Source organism: Cetorhinus maximus, chromosome 10 (genome assembly GCF_964194155.1).
Source record: "Cetorhinus maximus chromosome 10, sCetMax3.hap1.1, whole genome shotgun sequence".
Taxonomy (NCBI): domain Eukaryota; kingdom Metazoa; phylum Chordata; class Chondrichthyes; order Lamniformes; family Cetorhinidae; genus Cetorhinus; species Cetorhinus maximus.
Window position 1 is genome coordinate 1,144,241 of NC_135888.1, and position 23,753 is coordinate 1,167,993.

General features: G+C 40.5%; 1 protein-coding gene across 8 annotated transcripts in view; it reads left to right on the plus strand.

Annotated features, from left to right (window-relative positions):
• znf618 (zinc finger protein 618) overlaps positions 1-23,753 on the plus strand; it is a 130,478-nt gene that overhangs the window by 57,589 nt on the left and 49,136 nt on the right. Inside the window, exon 1 of one of the 8 annotated variants that reach the window (XM_078549797.1) lies at positions 10,973-11,064. The exons of the other annotated variants lie outside the window; for them this stretch is intronic. The gene's annotated coding sequence lies outside the window, so the exon portion shown is untranslated. Of the gene's footprint in view, positions 1-10,972; positions 11,065-23,753 lie in introns of those variants that run through there. 8 annotated transcript variants of the gene reach the window in all.

Here is a 23,753-nt window from a genome sequence, read left to right on the forward strand (position 1 = left end):
AATTTGATTGAAATGTAATGAGTTCAGAATAACTAGCTGATCTGCATAAAATCTGTAGCAGTTGGATATTTTTATTAAGAAATTGCAACTGATGTAATTGACTTGTTTTAAATATTGTGTAATATCAGCAATGAAGATGAGACATTTTTCACGGATTAGGAAAGCGCTACCATAGTTCACTAAATCAAAGTCTTGCTGGAGATTATAAATAAAATAGGAATTGTATCCTTGATTTGTTTGTTCTGTTCAAAGTTGCAAGTGATGAAGATCAGAAAAAAGGATAGAAGAATAAGTAAACTAAGTTAGAAATGGAGAGGCGGAAAATAAACAGGAATAACTGGAGGGAAATTGAAGCCATGTGGAAAATGGAAAGGATCAAAGCATAGAAAGGAAAATTTAATTGCAGAAATAATATAGAGCCTGCAATATAAATGTCATATCTCCCACGGTGTAGCTCACAGTGAAGTACTAATGTACAGAAATGATAGGCAGGAAAAAACTAGCTAGTCCATCAAGTATACTGAACGCCACAATGGCTGAGCCATCAGGACCACCTGTTCCCTCCCTTTCCCCTTGCCCCCCCAACCCACCCCCACTGCCACTGGAAGAGGCAAAAAACAATACAAGAGTAATCAGGAATTCCTCTCTGACCCCTTGAGGTGATCAAAGCCATCCCAGACAATCACATGGGCTGTGTTACCTACAAAGACACTTTTACCTACCATGTGATGCAGTTTCCGCTCTAGTCAGGAACCAGTCCAGCTCTCTGTCTCTCTCTCTCTCTCTCTCTCAGGAATACAGAGTAGCCTGTTTATCTGAACAATAGTCCTTCTTGAAGTCAATATAGAAATTTCTGTAAATTTTTTTTGATTAAATTAGGAAATATTTTAAAAATTTGCTCTGCCTGTGTGTCATAAGAATGATCACTTCAAAATGTTTTCTGTCAAAGCTTATCTCAGAAAATGTTCCAGTTTATTCTGAGAATTTGGAAAAACTAACTCCTAATTGTTAAAATCCTGAAGAAGAGCACACTTGGAATTGCAGAGGTATTGACAGGTGCATATGAAGACATTTTGTACAATGTACATAGTGTCATGGTTCCTGAAGAGACTGATCACAATTTTTTAAAGAGATGAATTTCCCAACAATCAGCAGAAATAACCAAAAGATATTTGAAGTCTTTAACAAACAAATCATAGACTAGATTCTACTTGACAGGCAACTAATGCACCAAGTTAAAGAAAAAGATGCTTTTGTATTAAATAATTAACAATCAAAATATGCTGTACGAAATACCTTTACTTTACACTGTGCTTCTGGCACATGGGTCTTAATCTTGTATTGCTACACAAGTTAGTCCCAATTTTCCAACTGGTTCACTTCTCCCTGCTACACCAGGTCGAATCTTCCAGTGCCCTTCAAAAATGGTGTCGCTCGGCCTGAGTACTCCAGAACTGACTTCCAGCAGCAAAGCCCTGCTTGGGGGCTCCATATCTCCAAAAGTCCTGACTATCCTGTCCTCTTTGAAACAGAGAACCAGCTCTCACCAGCATCTTGCTTGGCTGCTAACACAAAAACAGTCTTTTCCCTCTATTCTTCACAGCAGTAGCTGCTATTACTCCCACATAGCAGTAATTCCTCCCAAAAAAAAAGCTCGTCCCCCTCTCTGTGCCTAGGTGTGAAAACTGTCACTTGATTTTCAATTGTTTTGGGTTTCTTTCCCCATAACAACCATATCACATAGGCCTATCTTTGGGCAGAGGTTTAGTAGGGCCACCATTTCTCTCTCCAGCAGATTCTGTTTCACCTTAAATTAGAGGAGACATTTTAAAACATTTTTTTTTATTCGTTCATGGGATGTGGGTGTCGCTGGCCAGGCCAGCATTTGTTACTCATCCCTAGTTGCGCTCTAGTTCAGAAGGCATTTAAAACATAACAGCCTTATAAAGTTCAACACTCATAACAATAGTCAAATTGCAGTATGTTGGGTATTTACAGACACTGGTGTAAGTTGTTAATTCAGTGATAGCTTTAAGAAGGCTGTTACTCAAAAATGAGGCTTTTTAGGGGAGACTGAGGTCTCCAAATAAAAATGTTAGAGGATACAATCTTAGAAGTAAATTCACAGGTTTTTAAAAAATCAGTCTCAATGATTTTATGATACAAAGCTATTTTGTGTAGTCAGCTGGCTGAAGAAAAAAGTAACTTTGCTAATTTTTCAGTCTTTTTGATACTTGGAGTTTTTTCTTCATGAAGATATTTTCTCTCTTTTAGTTACAGAATTCTTGTTCCACTTTTATCAATACAAAATCTATGCCAATTGCCCCCACACATGCACATACTAACTAATCTGCTGTATTACATTAGCTGAAACATCGCTGTATAAGCGTAGGTGTTCAAGGCCACAGAGTCTTAACAGTTAAGTCAGCTGAGCTTCAGGTTGTTCAGAACTTATTTGGTGAGGGAACTTTGCAAATTGGAATGTGCTCATCTGTTTCATGCTTCAGCTCAATGGCATATGGCACTTGATTGTTTTGTATCTAAAACAAAGATGTACATCTTAGATTGCCTGTGGGATTGCTTGCGTGAATCAGAAAACACATTTTGTCGATGTTGCTTACATTTCTCTGCCTTTCTCTTGTTTTGAGTTTCTTTCTGTTGTCTCTTGTGTCTTTCCCTTGCTGCTCCCCATTTTCCTGTTGTGTCCCCCTTTCTGTCATTTTAGTCTTTGCCTTGCCATTTATATCTTCATTCTCCCTGTAGCCTTAGTGTACCATGTCTTTCCCCCTTGTGACACTCTTTTCCACCTCCTAACCTTCCAAATATCTTGTTTTTGTGTTTCTGATCATTCCTGTTCGGTCACTTGACCTCTTACTGTATTACATTTTTGCCCAATTGAATCACCACCATCTTTTTTTCAATTTCCCAATTCTTCATTCCTTTAAATGCTGTGCAGCCCCTTGAGTTGCAACCTCTTTCCTCTTGTGTCCAAAACTTCATCAATTCCAACTATTTGCTTCTCAACCCTACCACCATTCTCTATTGCCCCTCAATCCGATCAGCTTCTTCCATTTCCCTTTTACAGCCCACCACATTTGCACTTCCATCCTCATAGATATGCAATCTCCTCTGCAGCATCACCCAAACATTTTTTGCCCCTGCAACATTATCCAATCTATGTGTTAGCCATGGCTCAGTTGGGAGAACTCTGGCCTCTTGAGTCACAAGGTTCTAGTTTCAAGTCCAATTTCAGTGATTGAGCATAAAAATCTACGCTGACACTCCATTGCAGTACCGAAGAAGTGCTACATTGTTGGAGGTGGGCCCTTTTTAGATGACATGTTGAACCGAGGGTCCCATCTGCCTGCTTGGGTGGATTTGAAAGAGCAAAGAATTTCCATAAGGAGCAGCGGAGTTATTCCTGATATCCTGGCCAATATTTATCATTCAGTGGTCAACATATTAAAATAATTACCTGATCATTATCACATTATTGTTTGTGAGAGTTTGCTGTGTACAAATTGACTTTGCATTTCCTACATTACAACAGTCATGATATTTCAAAGATACTTAATTAGCTGTAAAACACTTTGAGACATTCGTGATTGTGGAAAGTGCTAAGTAAATGCAAGTCTTTTTTAAAATTTTAACAAAACTTGAAATGTTGCTTCTCTTGAGTTGGAAACAATTTAGTGTTCAACAACTTAGATGAGTTAAAGGCTATGAAGTCTACCCAGCAGGCTTGCAAAACTGTTGGTGGTCCCATTAAAGGCTAAAGCTGCAAAGATAATTTAGTAATTTGCAAGGGTTTGGCAGATATAGGCAGCAGAAGTGGAGAAGCAATGTAAAGGAGGAGAATGGGTGATGGGGCAAAAGTATGGGGTTTTGGAAGGAAAAGTCTAAGGTGTATGCAGGTGGAAAACTGAATCGATGTAAATTTAGTGAAGGGAAATATATTAAATTAAAGTAAAACTTGACACAAGGGAAAATTGGATGAAAAGCAAAATGACAGGCAGACCTTTTTTTGCCACAGCGCCATCTAATGTTGGCAGAATTGAAATGTTTTATACTACAAAAATTTGCATAACATTAAGTTATATTATCATACCTCCTGTACCATACTTGTACGTTCAGTCTTCTTGCACAATACTGTACTGCTAACTTTATTTGATTATCTTTGTCCTTGCCTTCAACCTCCCCGAGCAGAGCCTGATACCATTTTGGCTGCCATCTACTTGTGCAGTTTTTTAAAAAATTGAGGGAAGTACTTTTACTTCTCTTTGATGTTTCCTTGCTCAGATTTTACAGTCTTAGTGTTATTAACGTGTTCAAAGGTTCATGTTTTTTTCCATACTCCTGGTAAATAAAGAATTAGTGCGGCATAGTTTTGGCTGCTTGCAATGTGTGAAAGATGTAAGGAAACCACTTTGGGCTTTACAAGAGGCTTTTTAATCCTTTTGATTGTTTTTCATCCACTTTGATTTTATTGCTTGGTGTCTTAAATGTGCCTCAAGCTTTCCCCATTTGTTATGCTCTCAAATAATTAGTGTTGCATCAATGTTGCTCCTGGCTACTTTGTGTGTGTTTTTTAATATATATTGGGAGCCTTAAGGAGCCTTATTACTGCTCTATACAGTTTTTGTGACTTTATCATATTCAAGGATTGCAGTTATTTTTCTGCTGTTGAGAGATCTGTGAAAGACAATAAAATCTACAGTGTGGCTACAAAAATCTACAAAAGGCAACTGAAGAAGAGAACAGTGCTATCTGTAGTAGCAACAGCAGAATTTTAAAAAACTGTTAGAGTCAGAGTGCCAATGAGATTTGTTAAGGGCTGTTGAAGGATTTGGGTCATGGTATTCCTAAGTTCCATCATCTATGGATCAACATTTTTCCACCATAAATTCCTTTGTTCACTTTGTAATTGTTTCCGTCCACGTGAAGTTGTCAGCCTATTAATGCTCCCCCTTTCACGGCTATCGGTGTTTCAGTTTTACATCTTGTAGCTCCTCAGCTTGTATTGTAGAGAAACCTTCGTTACAATCAACTCTATTACTTCTGTAGACCTTGTGCAGCACCACGGCAAATGAGTTAGTATGTATTGGAAAGATCTGCGCATTGAATAGTTCCTGACTGTCGCACTTCTACTATCACAATTGTTTGTTACGCACTAAAAATGATTTGAAATCACAGATTGTGTGCAGAGGAACTCCAGAAACAGAAAATACAAGACCCGATGTCTTCAACCTGTTAAATGGCCTTACTACTTGCATTTTTAAAAAAACAAAGCCATAGTTGTGATGTGCAGCCTGAATAATTAAACTCTGAATGAACTCACTTAATGTTTTCTTAACAGTCGTTAGATTTCATGGTTTTTGAGGGATACCACTTCATCTTGGCAGCAGAATAATAGAAGGTATAGTGTGTCTGACATAAAAACAAAATCATCTGACTTGCCCTAAACCAATGTCATAGAGAGCCTTGCTAGTAACATGAAAGCAGCTTATTAGTATGCATTGGTATCATGCCTTGTTACAATTATAAAGCACTCTTCAAACTGCAACCCCAAACCCATAAGCATATTTTGATCTATTAGGTTGCGTCAGCAAACACCAGTTAAATTCACAGTGGCCTTGGGCTGTCTTTCCTGAAACAGTTAGAATTTGGCCTTTAAGTATAGCTGTGCCTTAGGAGAATAGTGCACAGTATATGACATGGTATAATGCTCCTTTCATTAAATAATGTACCATCTGATTTAGCGAGCAGTGTCGCAGGAATGTTATGCTCTGTAAAGTAGAAATTAGGTGTGTGTTGCTGTAAGATTGCTTTCTTAAATGCAGTTGAAGGTAAAGCTGCAAGCCAGGTTAGAGGTATAAAAGCAGGCATTTCCTTATAGAGAGGAATCTCAATTGCACACCAACATAAACATTGTGTCTGGCAGAAAGTGTAAATTATCTTTATTGTAAATTAACTGTTTAAAAAGTTTACACTTTCCTACATTTACACCTAACTTGGAGCTGTAAGTTGTTTTTAGATTGTATTAACTTTCTTGGTCTCCTGCATTTCTTGAGAAAGTCAAGAATAGGGGTGAATCACGTGATAGAACCAACCAACCAGAGTTAAGCAAAATAAGTTTTGGTGGACTGAGATATATTTGGGGGTATAGTAATAGAGGTTACAATGGAAAATCTGTTTATTGGCAATAAATTTGATCCATTAACTTGCACCTTGGTCTTTCCTCAATAATTTGGCTGAGTTCAGTTGCATGGTGTAAACAATAATTCCAGGAACTGCCATTGAAGGAGATCCATTTGATTCCATAATCTCAGCATCATGGAAATAATTCTTCTAATCCAGAAGACCAGTTGGTGAAAGAGAGAACTGAAGGCAATCCTTATACACGTTTGTCTACATTGCAAGCATACACCTTGACTACGGGACACAGATTTAAGGCTTAGGGTAAGAGATGAGGGGGGATATGAGGAAGAACATTTTCACGCCACATGCTAATGACTAGGAACACACTGCCTACATGGGTGGTAGACCTGGGAGACGATGAATGTTCCTTTGTTTTTAAAAGGAAATTGGACTGGCACTTGAGGGGAAATAAACTTGCAGGGCTATGGAGTGGGGTAATGGGACTAATTGGATTGCTGTATAGAGAGTTGGTATGGACTTAATGGGCCAAATGGCTTCTTTCTGAGCTATAATGAATCTGACCTATGACTGCTAACTCAACAACCACAGTTTGAGTCTGTGACTACTTATATTCAAATTTAGCCATGGTGGGATTTGAACCCATGTCCTCAGGAGAATTAATTTGGGCATCTGGATGACTAATCCAATGATTTTACCACTCTGCCACCATCCCCCCTACTTGAAGGCGGCTCAGGTAAATCCCCAGCCCACCACCTGCATACAATTAAGGACAATTAATATACAATTAACAATTGCATCTCTTACAGAAAAGGAGCAAATCAGATGATGAATGATTGAGAACAGATTGCGAGAAAGAGAGCGCAATTGAAGCCCAAGACATAGGAGATCAGGAAATAAAGAGCAAAGTGACATTGGGGCGGAGATTAAGATTAATGTAAAAAGGCAAAAAAGCTAAATTGATAGGAAACATCAAAGTGAAACTAAATTGGGGACTGAAATCAAAAGTGGAAAAACACATTGGAACAGAGACAAATATCTCAACCAAGTCAGAAATCAGACAAATGGATGAGAGGTTTAGAAGGATTGAGAGACCCATGCAGATTGTTAAACAAAGGGGAAGACTTGCCATAAGCAATGTCACAGTTACCTATTAGTAAGTATTAAAATTTAGAGAACACCTTCAGATTTGGTTTCTGTTGTGTTTTGTTGCAGGAAGTGAGTGTTTTAATCTTGCCCTCGATTGAGCAAAATTGTCAGTTTTGTTTGTTCAGCTGTTGAATGAATATCCTTTTGTTATCTACCATGAAAGAAAATGAAACAATTAAAGTAAAGCACATTTTTGTCTGAATTTTTATGTAACTGTTAGCACATAGCCCTTGAGGGAAGTAGCTGAAATAAAAAGTATTGTATTAAATGATTATGCAGTTAATAATAACTCCTAAGATCTGTTTGACTTAACAGTGATACAATAACATATAATTAAATACTAATGAAATAGTTAATTTGTCTGGACATGAAATGTAAATGGGTTCCATATTCCTGCTTCTCACCAGTCTTTGATCGTTCTACAGATTTTCATAGCTAATAGAAAGAAATTGAACCCATTTCAAAGTGTGTCCCTGTGACCATGGTGAAATTAGACTTTCCTCTTTTAACAAAATCTGGTAAAACTGACCCATTGAAGTTTTGACAGTGTTGTGAAATTGGATAGTACAGTAATTTATATGGTTTCCTCCCATTTCACATTTGATAAATTCTTGTCGATTGAAGCAAAACTGGCTGCAAGATGTGAAAGGGGCCATCCTCACTGGTTAAACACCTATCTCTGCTCAACTACATGGTATAGTAACTGAGTTAAGATCAGGAACTTGTTACAGGTGGGAATCTATTGTGCCAACACTACCTATCATTTAGAATTGTTTAAGGTTCAATGTGCTGGGAAATACTTGGTGCATTCAAGCCCAAATATTCTTTGAAAACTAATCTGTACGGAACAATGAAAATATTTTCAGATTTGGTTACCAAGGCCATGAATGTGATTCATCAATATGTAGATAAACTTGAGTAACTTCAGATTTTCAAAGTCTTTTCTATAATTCTCACTGGATGCTTGTGTGGTAGAAATAATTTGTGATTTGCGATGTTGTTTGTGCCGCATGTAATTTGCCACATGTTCTTGATTGTAGCCATGCTTTGAGGTGTTAAGTAGGGATGGCTGTTTTGAGTTCTGTTGAAGGGTCGTGAGGACTCGAAACGTCGACTCTTTTCTTCTCCACCGATGCTGCCAGACTTGCTGAGTTTTTCCAGGTAATTCTGTTTTTGTTTTGGCTGTTTTCTTATTGGGTCACCAGCAGCTGAAATGCTCTGGCAACCTGTACTAATTTTGTTCTTTGAGCCAATCGTCATTTGTGAGAACAACATGCAATTTTCTTCTTTTTTAAACCTCAAGGTGTAGTCCAGCAGCATTTGATGAATTCTCAGACTTGATGGGCCCTTTATTACAAAGTTTGTTATTCTGATCTTAAACTTTAACTTGTATTGTGAAAACTAATTGGTTCCTTATTTTCATGTAATCCATGAAGTTGAACACGTAATCAGGGGCGCAACAGATTATCACACCATGCCTGATCCGGCATGGGAACAACATGAGTTCATATTAGGGACAGGCTTAATGGACTAACATTTTTGTATCTTCCTACTTTAGACATGGGCATTTATAAAATTACGTAAAAGTCGACAGTGATAATTGCCTTTTGAAGAGTGCTGCTGGGGTAGATATGTATTTTTCAAGTTTGTAAGGGATGATGTATTAGGAAAGGCATTTTACTAAATTGTTTGTGACATGAAAAGTTGTTTTTAAAAGGCATTCAGAGTTGTGCTAATCTTAAATTAGGAAATTATTGTTGTCTTCTGTATTTGAAGAAAGTCTTGATGAATAGTGAGATATATTGGGTAAATAGAGGCAAGCAATTTCAACATTCTGTTTTGCAGCCAATTTTCTCCAGCTGCTTAAATAGCCTGCCTCTGCTCATGTGGTTAAATGCCTTGGTGAGATTGATGAAGGCATTGTATATGTATAGTGGTCTCCTTTGTTCATGGCATTTCTCTTGTAGCTGCTGGACTGAGAAGATCATAAAAATTGTAGACCTTTCAGTTCTGAAACCACACTGGGGTTCTGGATAGATGTGTTCAGCCAAGATCTGCAGTTTGACAAGGGCAACACGGACAAATACTTTTCCCATGGTCTTCAGCAGGGAGAAGCTCGCTTGTTGCACTTGCTCCAGTCATCCTTGTTCATGTACGTGGTCCCAATCTTTGCATCATGCATACCCTGGGGCACTGTCCCCTCCCTCCAGCATAGAGAAGTTTGTGCAGGAATGGCTGTTTCCGGTGCTTGATGAGTTCAGGCGGTATAGCATCGGCAACTGGAGCTTTGCCCATGACAGGCATGTCAATAAGCTCCTCCACTGTTGGTTCAATATCCAGCTCTGCCATGACATACAGGCTTTCTATGGTGTCTATAGCTTCCTCGTTAGTGTTCTCCCTAGACTACAACTCAAGGTAGTGTTCCATCCATCTCCAAGTGTTTACTGTAGTCAGTTATGACCTCCCCTGTTGTTGCAGATGGGCCTGTTGCGTTTTTGATCCCTTCAAGCACGACCTGACATTCGCTGTTTCGAAGGACATCTGGATATTCTGGCAGAGTTGTAACCAGTAGTCATTGGCCACACCACCTAGCAGTTTGTTAGACTTGCTTTGAGCGGCTTTTAGTGCACTCGCAGTTTTCTCGCTCAGATCTCTCTTGTAATTAATGGGAGTGGCATACTTGACTTTAATGACAGGTTCCATCACAGTGATCTTAGCCTCGAACCAGTCAGCATATTTCCGTCCCTATTGATAAGAGAATGGTATTGTTGATAGTGTCCCAAAGCATGTTCCATTTCGCTTCTGCACAGTGTGGTAATGCCTGAGAGCACCTTTCAATTGATTTGCAGAGCTGTTGGTTTTTATATGAGTAGGCAGATGGCTGAAGTTGATATGAGGATGGCATTTTGGCTTTGAATGAAAAAGCTTCAAGGGTTGCGTCCTTACCTCAGTGCACACCGTGTGCTGAGAATGCTGTTCAGACAGTCGTATCTGGTGATGATCAGATCCAGCTGGTGCCAATGCCTTGATCTTGGAAGTCTCTAGGACACCTTATGGCATGGTTTGCTCTGAAAGAAAATGTTAGTTGCAAAAAGCTCGTGGTAACAGCAAAGCTCGAGTTGTCTCTGTCCATTCTCATATATCCTTCTGAGGCAGGAGGGCCAAGCCTCATGGTCCACACCCACTCTTGCATTGAAATCCTGTAGTAGGTAGGGATGATTTGACGTGAGAATTCCGCTGATGGGAGTGTCACGCTCCTCAAAGAACTGGTCTTTCATCTTTTTCTAGTGGAGCACAGTGTTGGAACATAAATACTCATGAGGTTAATTGGCCCTGTTTGAGTTGAGAGGCACTTGGAGAGAATGTGTTCTGAACTATTTGTGCAGGGTTTTTATCATCAAGAGTGGCAAGTTCTTTACCACGAAGCCTGCACCTTGTTCACATGTTTCTCCTGAACTGTTGCCCTGCATGATGAATATGTAATGTTTTTTTTTCAGCGATCTGCTCTCCTGGTCTCTTGTAGGAATGCTAAGTCGATGTTCAGCCTATCAATTTCCATGTCGATCAAAGCTGTATTGTGTGCATTATCGACCAGCTGCAAGTCGTCTGTTGGACCATGCACATGACGTACCAGCTTGCCAATTGAAGAGTTGACATCCTTTTGTTTAGTTAGTTTGCCTGGTGCAATGGATTTCGTCCACTTGTTGAACAGAAGCTTTCAGCTCCGAGCACCCATTGAAGCAGATGGACCATGGCGAGGTCAGCACCTTACTAGCTGGAGCCTGCCTGACTTGAGATGGGCAATAGCTGACCAGTGGGACACTATGGTCCCTCCCATCGTCGGAGACACCAGTCAAGTTGGGTTTGTTGTAAATGCTGTCTCCCATCTTGTGTTAACACTATGCAGCGAAACTGGAGTGTCCTCTTCAGGACGCAAGCCTGGGGCAAAACTTATGGAGACCCTGGACTGTTATCCCAGCTGAGATTACCCTGGACAAGCCTGATCCCAGGGTGGAACCCAGCTTGATAGATCCTAACTTTTATTTGTTTGTTTTAAATGTGTGGAGAGTAGCTACTGAACAGAGTCACAGGAGTCAGCTGATGAACTTCTAACAAAAGAATAAAACATTTATTAAACAAGTAAAGATGAACTATATTACAATACTCCTTCACCCACAGCTGTACATTTACAGATATATACAGATTTGTAAGGATAACACAAGTTACAGAAGCTATCTTATGCTTTCATGTTCACAGTAAGCACACAGTAAGTTTTTGTAAACCAATAGGTACCCTGTGGTCAGATACCCCACGCTCTGAAACCAAGTGGCAGATGTCACCTCAAGCAGATGCTATGGATCTCTCCTCAACTCCCCCCAGATGCTTGTCACGCCGTGAATCAACCAGTCTCACTGAACTCAACTTTCACACGAGGGTTTTAAACTCTCCTGATGTTCCTCCCCCTGGGTCACCATATGCATTTAAGCTGTCTTCCACACACTCTGATGCAACCGTTAGCAGTACACCACTGTGTCACATGCCCATAACGAAGAGTTACAGGCCTTCAGTTGTCTCTTTGGACCTCCTTGCCTCTTGCAAGCTGTTGTCACTTTAAATTTGCTTTCTGCAGCTTTTGTCTCTTTAAATCTGAAGCTTGGAGCCTTTCCCCTCCCTTTTAACTTCACTTAACAGGACCTTTCCCAGGTTCCTGTTCTTCCTTTGGCTAGAAGATCTGCTTGGAACTGACCCTTTTTTCCATTCACCTGGATTTTTGGGGTAATTTATTTAGCTTGGGACTGGCTATCTGTCCCCTTCTAGGTGGCTTCTGTTTGGCAGCTGTCTTCAAAACCAGCTGAACTTCAACAGCTTCCAAAACAAACTGTTTCTAGTTTTTGTGTGTCTGTGGGAGGGACCTACCTCTCTGGGCCCCTGTTGCTGGGCAACAGCACTGTTTTTGCTTGACTCTTCTCCTTAGCAGTTGTAAAAACCTCATTAGAAATGCAAGCACCCTTTTAAAGTGAAATTAAAACTCAATTTGACCTTTCTTAACACACAGATACAGAAATACAAATCAAGCTTAAACATTAAAGCTAAGACTCATTCCTAACACCCACAAATTTCAATATAACTTGCTTAAACTATCTATTTCCTAACAGTCCCCCTCTTGACCATGTGAAGATGGATGTTATTTTTTAAAATATTTTTGAGAGTATGGTGGTATTCTGTAAAGAAGTGTGTCCATGGGTAATTAAACTAGGGGAAGGTTCAGAGTGACAGTTTATCTATGGGAACTGAGACATGAAAGGTAAAGGTGCTAGATGCATACATTTGTAATGAGAGACTCTGGTAGAGTGGATTTACAAGTAAATAGGTTGGGTTTTAAAATTTGCATTAGGTGTTAGGGATTTGACTTTTCAGAAGTTAAATTTCAAAGGGTAGTTTGGAAATGACAAGGGACTTTTTACAACTTACAAAGGTTTCATAAGTAAACAAGGGAAGGTTTTTAAACTTTATTTGACCTGCAAGTGGTGGCAGTAGGAAACATGAAAGATTTTTATATTTTGGAAAAGTTGAGTTCAAAGAGGTGCTTAAGATAATGGAATCTAGGATGAAAGGGAAAATGGAAATTTAAGGAAAGATGTTGAGATGAGTTATTGGTGGTCTGAGACCAGCTGTGTGTTGAGAAAAGTTGTTAATTTGAAGCAGCCATCCAGTTTCTAGCCAGAAAAGTATTTGTTTTCAGAAGGCAGTCTGTTTCTGAACTTTCTTGGATTTCCACAACAGAATGGAAGAGATTGAGAAGTCATGTGGAATGCCTTACTAAAGTAGCAGCAGTTTTTGCCTTGGGAAATTTTATGGTTAAAAACCTGTAAGGGAGTTGTTGCCAAGTAGTTTACTTGCATGTCTGGCCAAGTTGGGATGGGGGAATGTTTTATAAGACTGTTAACTGTGTAATCTTATTCTTGTGTGCTTAAGTTTTTTTTTCTTGTTAATAAATCTTTTAATTTTAAAATCCTAAAAGTGTTACTGGGATTCAGTGCTTCTGCGATCAGTAGTTTTCCCCTCGTTTTCAAGATACAAAAATAAGCTTATGACCAGAAAGACAAGTTTCCTCCTGGGATTTGACTAGCTCAGCAAATAACATTGACTGTGGTTGTAACAACCTCCCCAGTTGAACCCAAAGGAATGCAAAGCACTATGGCACTGACTTGGTTGGAAAGATGATATATTTAGGTATCAGTCTGCCTTTGGGCTCTACTCCAGATTTTTTTGTTAGGGTTTATTCCTTAGCTTTCCGCTCTCCTGAGGTATCCACAAGGCAGTGGAGCAATCTGAGTGCCAGGTGTGTCAACTGTATGTCTGGGGGTCAAACCACCTATGTGTTCTTCTGAAGCTTTGGCCCACGCTTCTGTGTCATCATGAGGAGGCATAGCTGAAGGCTTGTCAGTGGAGAGGCTGTGTACTGACAGGCAGTGACTTGCACATTTGGCTTTCTTTTCTTTTATTTTATTTTAGTAAGTTGACAAACAATATTCAGTTATGTGGCAGTGAGAAGTATTGTACAGGTAAAGAAAACTGGGCAATATATATATTCCACAAATATAGTTGTAATAGAGACACTTAACATATTCATCAACAAAGCAAATAGCCTGCTAAACTATTTAGTATTCTTGGAGACGTAGATGTCGTGTCTTGTGACACAAATGCAATTTGATTGGAATACTATTTTCCAGCACAACCTCATCTAGTGCACAGGTTTAATAGTATATGATAAAGCCCCAACAGCTTTCAGCTGCAGAATTTCTTTCTTATTTAGAAGAATTAGTTGTAGCAACAAGCAAACAGTATTATAAAGTTGCAGCTTTTCTCTGTATTTCATTTTAATTGAGGAAGTCTCCCCTTATTCCTGAGCAAGATTGAGACTGCTTAATAATAAATATGTGCTATGTGGTGTGATTTCACTAAACAGTTTGGGTATGCAGTTTCTGTTACTCGGAAACTAGATGTTAAACTCCTCAAAGCCAGTTGGTGAAGGAGGAGACCAGAAGTCAATCTTCACTCAATTTTAGATTCATTCACAAATGAAACATTACAAATGTATAGCTCCTACAATCTATCACATTATGCAATATGGTAGAATGCTGCCTTGTGGCTGTGACTGCCTACATGAGTTCCCAACCTTTACCTCAAAGACTCCATTTTTTTAGAGCAGTGGAAGGGAAATGGGAAGTAATTCACTCTAGGCAACTCTTCCAACATCTTACAATGGAAATAGGTCACAACCATATTCGTCAATGGTGAATACTGTGAAACATAGGGCTATGAAAGAGCAAACTTCTTTGAACACAAAAAAGCTTAGATTAAGAATTAGAAAGCTATGAATTTATATTACAGTTACTTAAAATCATGAGATGATGCAATACTTCCATTTGAAACATTCAGATTATATTGCCAGGAGCAGGCGTGTGGAATGCATGTTGCCAACCAGAAAGCACTCTGTGTTAATTACACCAATAAGGCATTCATTTTCACATTGACTGAACTTCTGAGAATGTGTCAGTATTGCCATTTCCAAACTGACTTGGAAGAACTTATTTTTGATAAATTAAAATATCCTGATCTTTAAAACTATTGAGAATTATTTTTAAGCACTGTTATGGCAGTGCTTAAAATAAATATGCCTTGCGCCTAGCACAGATCCAGCACAGCGGACATTACAATTTAAGGATGCAAGCCTCTTTTTAGAAAATACATTCCAATGACCTTGATCAGATTTAGAAGCAGTTCTAAATGCTCACTGAAAAATCGCTACAGTTGGTGATTTTGCCTCAGCAGTCTTAAAAGGACAGCACAGGTTAAAAATCACAACTGTGCTACAGCCACTAGACTATCTGTGAACAGTGCCATGGGACATTTCTAGTAGATAACTGTTTAAAGTTTATCATAAGTATCAGCTAGAAAAAAAAAGGGATAGTCGCTTAAAATAAATTAAGACTATTCTATAAAGGAATGCCATCACTTTAAATTAGAGCATAATGTGTACCTGGTCTGGATGCTACGAAGAACTCAGCGTACAAGACTGCCCTATCTTGAACGCAAGTGATTTTGTTCGTCCACATGGCTGGGGAAGCAGTTATAGTTCGATGTCAAGGTTAACAATCCATTCACCAGCTTCAGCTGATGCAGTGTGATTGGTTATGATGCCACCAGGAATGGATCTCTCAGGGCAGGAGTTCAATATGTGGGCGATGGTCTGACTTAGATGACCACAGTCACAATTTGAGCTGTTCTTCATGTTCAACATTAGAGAAAGTGACCATATTATCCCTCGCCTGCCCTCAGGCGGTTGAGGGTTGTCCATATTTTTCCTAGAAGGTTGAAAGCTGGGACTCCACACTCTGGTCAGTTACCAGGTTGCAGTTGGTGATGTTTGCAGTCAGCCAGGAGGTGCGCCATTGGGAGGTGAGGCTGCCATCAGTTTGTAGGGTGCGCAGTGTGTTTCAGTCGGGGCTACAGGATTTCAGATGGGTGCGCGGGTTTATTTTTTAAGGTCATGTGTCAATGGGAGAGCTTTGTCAGCTATCAGCCGATGGTTTACTTTGAGGAGGATGTTTTCTCTGCGGACATCAGGAGGTTCAATATGTGCTAGCACAAAGCCACTTGAGCTGCGTTGGTCTCACTGTTCCAGAAATGATCCTTATGACTTTCCAGAGGTGGCTATCTGACACCTTTTGTATGGCGGTTCCTGAACCAGGTTGAGCAATTGGAGGGAGACAGCAACCTTCACGTGGTCCTTCTGTTAAATCACAGAATTCAGAATTCAAAGTCTTAAAAGCTTTACAGTGCAGAAGGAAACCATTTGGCCCATTGTGTCTTCGCCAGCTCTCCAAATGAGCAATTTATTTAATGCAATTCTCTCGACTTCTCTCCATAACCCTACACGTTGTTCCTTTTCAAATTCCTTTTGAATACCTTGTTAGAACCTGCCTCCACCACACATTCAGGCAATGTATTCTAGATCTTAACCACTCGCTTGGTGAAAAAGGTTTTATTCCTATCATTTTTGCTTCCTTTGCCAATTACTTTAAACCTGTGCCCCCTCATTCTCAATCCTTTCATGAGTGGAAACCGTTTCTCCCTACCTACTCTGTCCAGACCCCTCATGATTTTGTATACCTCTACCAAATCTCCTCAACCTTCTCTTCTGCAAGGAAACAGCTCCAACTTCTCCAATCTATCTTCATGACTGAAGTTCCTTATCCCTGGAGCCATTCTCATGAATCTTTTCTACACTCTTGCCAATGCCTTTATATCTTAGTGTAGCATCCCAAACTGGATGCAATACTCCAGCTGAGGTCAAGCTAATGTCTTATATAAGTTCAACATGACCTCCTTGCTCTTGTATTCTATGATCCTATTAATAAAGCCTATGTATGCTTTTTTAACTGCGCTGTCAACCTGTCCTGCCACCTTCAATGACATATGCACATAAACATCTAGGTCCTTCTGCTCCTGCACCCATTTAGAGTTGTACCCTTTATTGTATATTGTCACTCCATGTTCTTCCTACTAAAATGAATCATAGAAACTAGGAGAAGGAGTAGGCCATTTGGCCCTTCGAGCCTGCTCCGCCATTCATTATGATCATGGCTGATCATCCAACTCAATAGCCTGTTCCCGCTTTCTCCCCATACCCTTTGATCCCTTTCGCCCCAAGAGCTATATCTAACTCCTTCTTGAAAACATACAATGTTTTGGCCTCAACTACTTTCTGTGGTAACGAATTCCACAGGCTCACCACTCTCTGGGTGAAGAAATTTCTCCTCATCTCAGTCCTAAATGGTCTACCCCATATCCTCAGACTGTGACCCCTGGTTCTGGACTCCCCCACCATCGAGAACATCCTTCCTGTATCTATCCTGTCTATTCCTGTTAGAATTTTATAGGTTTCTATGAGATCCCCCTCATTCTTCTGAACTCCAGCGAATATAATCCTAATTGACTCAATCTCTCCTCATATGTCAGTCCCGCCATCCCAGGAATCAGTCGGGTAAACCTTCGCTGCACTCTCTCTATAGCAAGTACATCCTTCCTCAGATAAGGAGACCAAAACTGCACACAATATTCCAGGTGTGGTCTCACCAAGGCCCTGTACAATTGCAGCAAGACATCCCTGTTCCTGTACTCTAATCCTCTGGCTATGAAGGCCAACATACCATTTGCCTTCTTTACTGCCTGCTACACCTGCATGCATACCTTCAGCACTTCACACTTCTCCACATTGAACTTCATCTGCCACCTGTCTGCCCATTCCACCAACTTGTACATCCTCCTGAAGTATCCACCTCTCTGTTCACACTTCTTCCAAGTTTTGTGTAACCCACTGACTTTGAAATTGTGTCTAAGGCATTAACATATATCAGTAAAAGCAAGGGTACCAACACTGCCCCTTGGGGAACTCAACTACAAACCTTTCTCTAGTCTGAAAAAAATCCATTAACCACTACTCACTGTTTCCTGTCAATCAGCCAGTTTCGTATCCGTGTTGCTACTTTCCCTTTTATTCCATGAACTATAATTCACAAGTCCGTCATGCGACATTGTATCAAATGCCACTTGGAAGTCCATGTACACCAGATCAACAGCATTGCCCTCGTCAAACTTCTCTGTTACCTTTTCAAAAAACTTCAAGTTAGTTAAACACATTTTTCCCTCAAGAAATCCATGCTGGCTTTCCTCAAATAACCTGTATTTGTCCATGTGAATATTAACTTTGTCCCAAATTATTGTTTCTCAAAGTTTCCCCACCACTGAAGTTAAACTGACTGGGCCTGTAGTTGATGGGCTTATCTTTACACCCTTTTTTTGAACAAAGGTTTAACGTTTGCAATTCCACAGTCCCCAGACAGCACCCTTGAGTCTAAGGAAGACTGAAAAATTATGGCCGGTGTCTCTGCAATTTCCACTCTCTCTTCCCTCAGTACCCTTGGATGCGTCTCATTCAGTCCTGGAGTCTTTATGAACTATCAAGTACAGTTAGCCTATCCACTATCTCCTTATGATCCATTATAAACCCTTCTAGTGTATTAATTACCTCCTCTTTCACCATGACCTGTGTAGCATCATCTTCCTTGATAAAGATGGATGCAAAGTATTCATTTAACACCTCCACTATTCTCTCTGCCTCCATGCATCAGTCCCCTTTTTGGTTCCTAATCGGCCCTGCTCCTCCTCCTTGTCACCTTTTTACTGTTTATATGCCGATAGAAGACTTTGTGTTTCCTTTTATGTTAGTTTCCAGTCTCTTTTCATATTTCCTCATTGCTTCTCTTACTTGCTTTTTCACCTCCCTTCAGAACCTTCTATATTCAGCCTGGCTCTCAATTGTATTTTCTACCTCAAATCTGTTGAAAGCATACTGCTTCCTTATCTTAATTTCTGCCTCTTTTGTCACCCAGAGATCTCTGGATTTGTTTGCTGTACCTTTTCTCTTTTCGAGGGAATATGCCTTGACTATGGCTGAACTATCTCTTCTTTGAATGTAGTCCACTGCCAGCCATTGATTCCAGTTTATTCGTCCCAGATTAGTTCTTACCCCATTGAAGTTGGCTGTCCCCCAGTTAATTATTTTTACTCTGGATTGTTCTTTGTATCGCAAGGTTTAGACTGAAGGACAATGATGACTGCCCCCTAAATGTTCTCTTAAAGACACTTGATCCACTTGGCCCACCTCATTTCCAAGAACCAGGTCTAGTAGTGACTCCTTTCTCATTGGAATAGAAGCACGCTGCTGTAGAAAATTTTCCTGAAGACACGCTAGGAACTCTTGATTCCCTCTGCCCCTTACACAGGAACTACCCTAGTGCATATTTGAGCATTTAAGGTCCCCCATTATAACTCCTCCATAACTTTTGTATCTCTCTTGTAATTTTCTTACAAATTTGTTCCTTTATAGCCTTCCCGCTAGTCAATGGCCTTTAGACTCGTCCAAGCAATGTAATCACACCTTTTTCAGTTCCTTAGCTCTAGCCAAATAGAATCTGTCCTTGAAGCCTCTGGGGCATCCTCTTTCTCCAGCACTGTAATGCTCTCCTTAATACTGCCATCCCTCCCCATTTTTTTCCTTTCCTATGTTTCCTGAACACCTTGTATCCAGGAATATTAATACCCAGTCCTGCCCTTCTTTGAACCAGGGCTCCCTTGTAGTCATAACATATTTCCACATGATAATTTGAGCCTGTAGCTCACCAGCCTTATTATCCACACTCTGTGCACTCATGTATATATGCACTGTAATCCTGAATTAGATTTTATTCCTTTCTCCTATACTCTGACCCCACCTAATAACTTAGTGTTCCCTATTGTAGTGCTACCTCCCAGCATATTGTGCACCTTGGTATTCCTCTCTGATATCTTCTGGTTCCCATGCCCCACCCAATTAGTTTAAACCCTCCCCAATAGCATTAGCAAAATGCCCCACAAGGAATTCAGCCCCAGTTATTTTTGGGTGCAACCTGTCTTGCCTGTACAGGTCCCATCTCTCCCAGAGCCAGTCCCAATGTCCCAAGAATCTAGAAGTCCTCCCTCATGCACCATCTTTCCAGCTATACGCTCACCTGCTTTATCCTCCTATTTCTATACTTGCATGTGATACTGGAAGTAATCTGGAGGTTACTCTTTTTGAGGTCCTGCTTGCTACTTTCCTGCGTAGCTCCCTAAATTCTGACTGCAGGATCACATCCCTCTTTCCACCTGTGTACCACAAGTTATTCTAACTTAAAAACCTGCAAACTAATGCTGTCAAGAAGGCGATCGAACCACGGACTCCAGGTCTAATCAGTAAAAACCCACTGGAAATGATACACAAAACGGTTGGATTGTTTTATAAGTTTTCAGCAACTTTTGATGAGAATTACCCAAGAGAAATACTTCTCCTTTAAAGTTGGATTTTGGAAGGAAGATAACTATTAAATTTAAATTAAATAAAGGCTCAATGTTAAAACATAGTGTGCTCCTGAGAGCTGCATCAAATTGTACTGTTGAGTTTGGAATTGTTACTTTTGAAGTTGAATTTCATCACCATTTGTAAAACAAAAACAACAGAGTTCCTTTAGCTTCGTCGCATTTGTTCCGATGGTGCCACTTTCCAAAACGGTGCTTCTAACATGCCTGTCTTCCTTCCTTAACCGAGGTTTCCCACCACTGTGGTTGACAGGGCCCTCAACTATGTCAGACCCATCTCCTGCCCCTCTTACCTCACACCTTCCCCGCGCCCCCCCCCCCCCCACCCCAGAACCGCAAAAGGGACCCCTTGTCCTCACTTTTCACCCCACCAGCCTCCGCATTCAAAGGATCATCCTCTGCCAAGTCCAGCATGATGCCACCACCAAACATATCTTCCTCTCATCCACCCCCGTCGGCATTCTGTAGGAACTGTTCCATCCAGGACACCCTGGTCTGTTCCTCCATCACCCCAACACCTCATGCCTCTCCCACCACCTTCCCATGCAATCGCAGAAGGTGCAACACCTGCCCCCTTACCTCCTCACCATCCAAGGGCCCAAACACTCCTTTCAGGTGAAGGAGCGCTTCACTTACATATCCTTCAATTTGGTCTGCTGCTTTCACTGTTCCCAATGTGGTCTCCTCTACCTTGCAGAGACCAAATGCAGACCGGGTGACCGCATTGCGGAACATCTTCGTTCTGTCTGCAAGCATGACCCAGACCTTCCTGTCACTTGCCATTTCAACACACCACCCCGCTCTCATGCCCACATGTCCATCCTTGGCCTGCTGCAATGTTTCAGTGAAGCTCAACGCAAACTGAGGAATAGCAACTCATCTTCCAATTAGGCACTTTACAGCCTTCTGGACTCAACGTTGTGTTCATCAGCTTCAGACCATGAACTCTCTCCTCTATCCTCACCTCTTCTTTATCCCCTTTTTTCAATATTCATTTTTAGTTTTTATCCACTTATTTTTATTTTTATTTATTTTCATTTTAATTCACTTATTCGTTGTTTTATCCCCACCTTTTATCCTATTTTTGATCTTTTTTTTCTCCACCACTGCTAGGGCCATCTGTCACTTCATGTTCTTTTAAGAGTGCTTACCCTTGTCCTGCTATTATCACTTTCTGCTTTCTTACCTTTATGCCACTCTCAGCACCTCCTTTAATCCTTGCCACTACCATTAACACCCCTTTATCCTTTTGTTCATGACATCTTTGTCAATCTCTCCTTAGCCCCCACCTATCACTGGCCTTCTATCCAGCTTCATCTGCTCCACCCCTCCTTGAACAGTATAAATGTCAACACATTTTTACTTCTCTTTAGCTCTGAAGAAGAGTCATACAGACTCGAAACATTAACTGCTTTTCTCTCCACAGATGCTGTTAGACCTGCTGAGTTTTTCCAGCATTTTCTGTTTTTGCTTCAGATTTCCAGCATCTGAAGTATTTTGCCTTTAACAACAGATAATGTCCAATTTTCACATGCTTGTACTTTTTTGTTCTGAAGATTAAAGTTATGAAATATTTATAGTCAAGATAATTTAATTGCTAGTAGACATCAATAGCTTGACAGTGCAAAGCTCATAATGACCACAAGCTTTACAATTGTAGAAAGAAAGCTGGCATTTGACGGTGTGGGCATTTCGTTACAATTTTACTTAATGAGAAACTTGCCACTATTTAATGCTTTTAAAATTTCCAAAACTTGTTTGACTAAAAAAGGTCTGGCAAGTGTTTTGAATAAATCCACTGTGTAACATTTTATTTTAGCCCAAGTAGAGTTTTGTTACTTCTCCTTCTTGGGATTATTGTGGTCAACTGTGATCAGTTGTGTGCTTTAAAATTTCCATCATACTTTGATTTGAAAAATGTTGAAATATTTACTTGGAATCACATGAAAAATTGTTGTCTTGATTGGACAACTCAAGCTGATAAATGCTCTGGTAAGCCGCCCACTAAGTGAGCTGTTGAGCAACTGTCCTCTATTTCACGCGCTATTGTGGCATAACTTGCTTGTATTAGTGCACAAAACGGAATAAAAATGCATGTTGGAATGAAGTATTTCCTGGACTTTTGTACCTATGAAAATTTACTTGCCAACCACATTCTCTGGTCTCTTAAGAACTGGAGATAGCCATGTTGAGTATCCACATAATTGAAGCTGATCATTTCTTCAAAATGCTAGATTTGCTTATAGAAGCTAGATGAATAATTGGAATATTAGAGTGAGGAAATTTTCTGTCTTAAGTCAGGTGGAACTCGCACCTCCATGTCAGAAGGCCATGGACTCGAGCCCTATGCCAGAAAATTGAGCACTGCATGTAGCCTGACACTTCAGTAGAGTGCTGCACTGTCAGAGGTGCTACCTCTTGACATGTCCAGCTGAGGCCCCATCTAATTTCTCAGGTGGATGTAAAGCATCCCATGGCGTGTGGAAGAAGAGCAAAAGAGTTCTCCTGGTGCAAAAACAAAAATACCTGGAAAAACTCAGCAGGTCTGGCAGCATCTGCGGAGAGGAGCACAGTTAACGTTTCGAGTCCGAATGACCCTTCAACAGAAGGATCTGTTCTGTTGAAGGGTCATTCGGACTCAAAACGTTAACTATGCTCCTCTCCGCAGATGCTGCCAGACCTGCTGAGTTTTTCCAGGTATTTTTGTTTTTGTTTTGGATTTCCAGCATCCGCAGTTTTTTGCTTTTATCTTAGAGTTCTCCTGGTGTTCTGGCTAACATTTACCATTCTCAAACATCACTAAAATAAGTTATATAATTATTCATAGAAACTAGGAGCAGGAGTAGGCCATTCGGCCCTTTGAGCCTGCTCCGCCATTCATTATGATCATGGTTGATCATCCAACTCAATAGTCTGCTCCTGCTTTCTCCCCATACCCTTTGATCCCTTTCGCCCCAAGAGCTATATCTAACTCCTTCTTGAAAACATACAATGTTTTGGTCTCAACTACTTTCTGTGGTAGCGAATTCCATAGGCTCACCACTCTCTGGGTGAAGAAATTTCTCCTCATCTCAGTCCTAAATGGTCTACCCTATATCCTCAGACTGTGACCCCTGGTTCTGGACTCCCCCACCATCGGGAACATCCTTCCTGCATCTACCCTGTCTAGTCCTGTTAGAATTTTATAGGTTTCTATGAGATCCCCCCTCATTCTTCTGAACTCCAGCGAATATAATCCTAATTGACTCAACCTCTCCTCATATGCCAGTCCCACCATCCCAGGAATCAGTCGGGTAAACCTTCGCTGCACTCTCTCTATAGCAAGTACATCCTTCCTCAGATAAGGAGACCAAAACTGCACACAATATTCCAGGTGTGGTCTCATCAAGGCCCTGTACAATTGCAGCAAGACATCCCTGTTCCTGTACTCGAATCCTCTGGCTATGAAGGCTAACATACCATTTGCCTTCTTTACCACCTGCTGC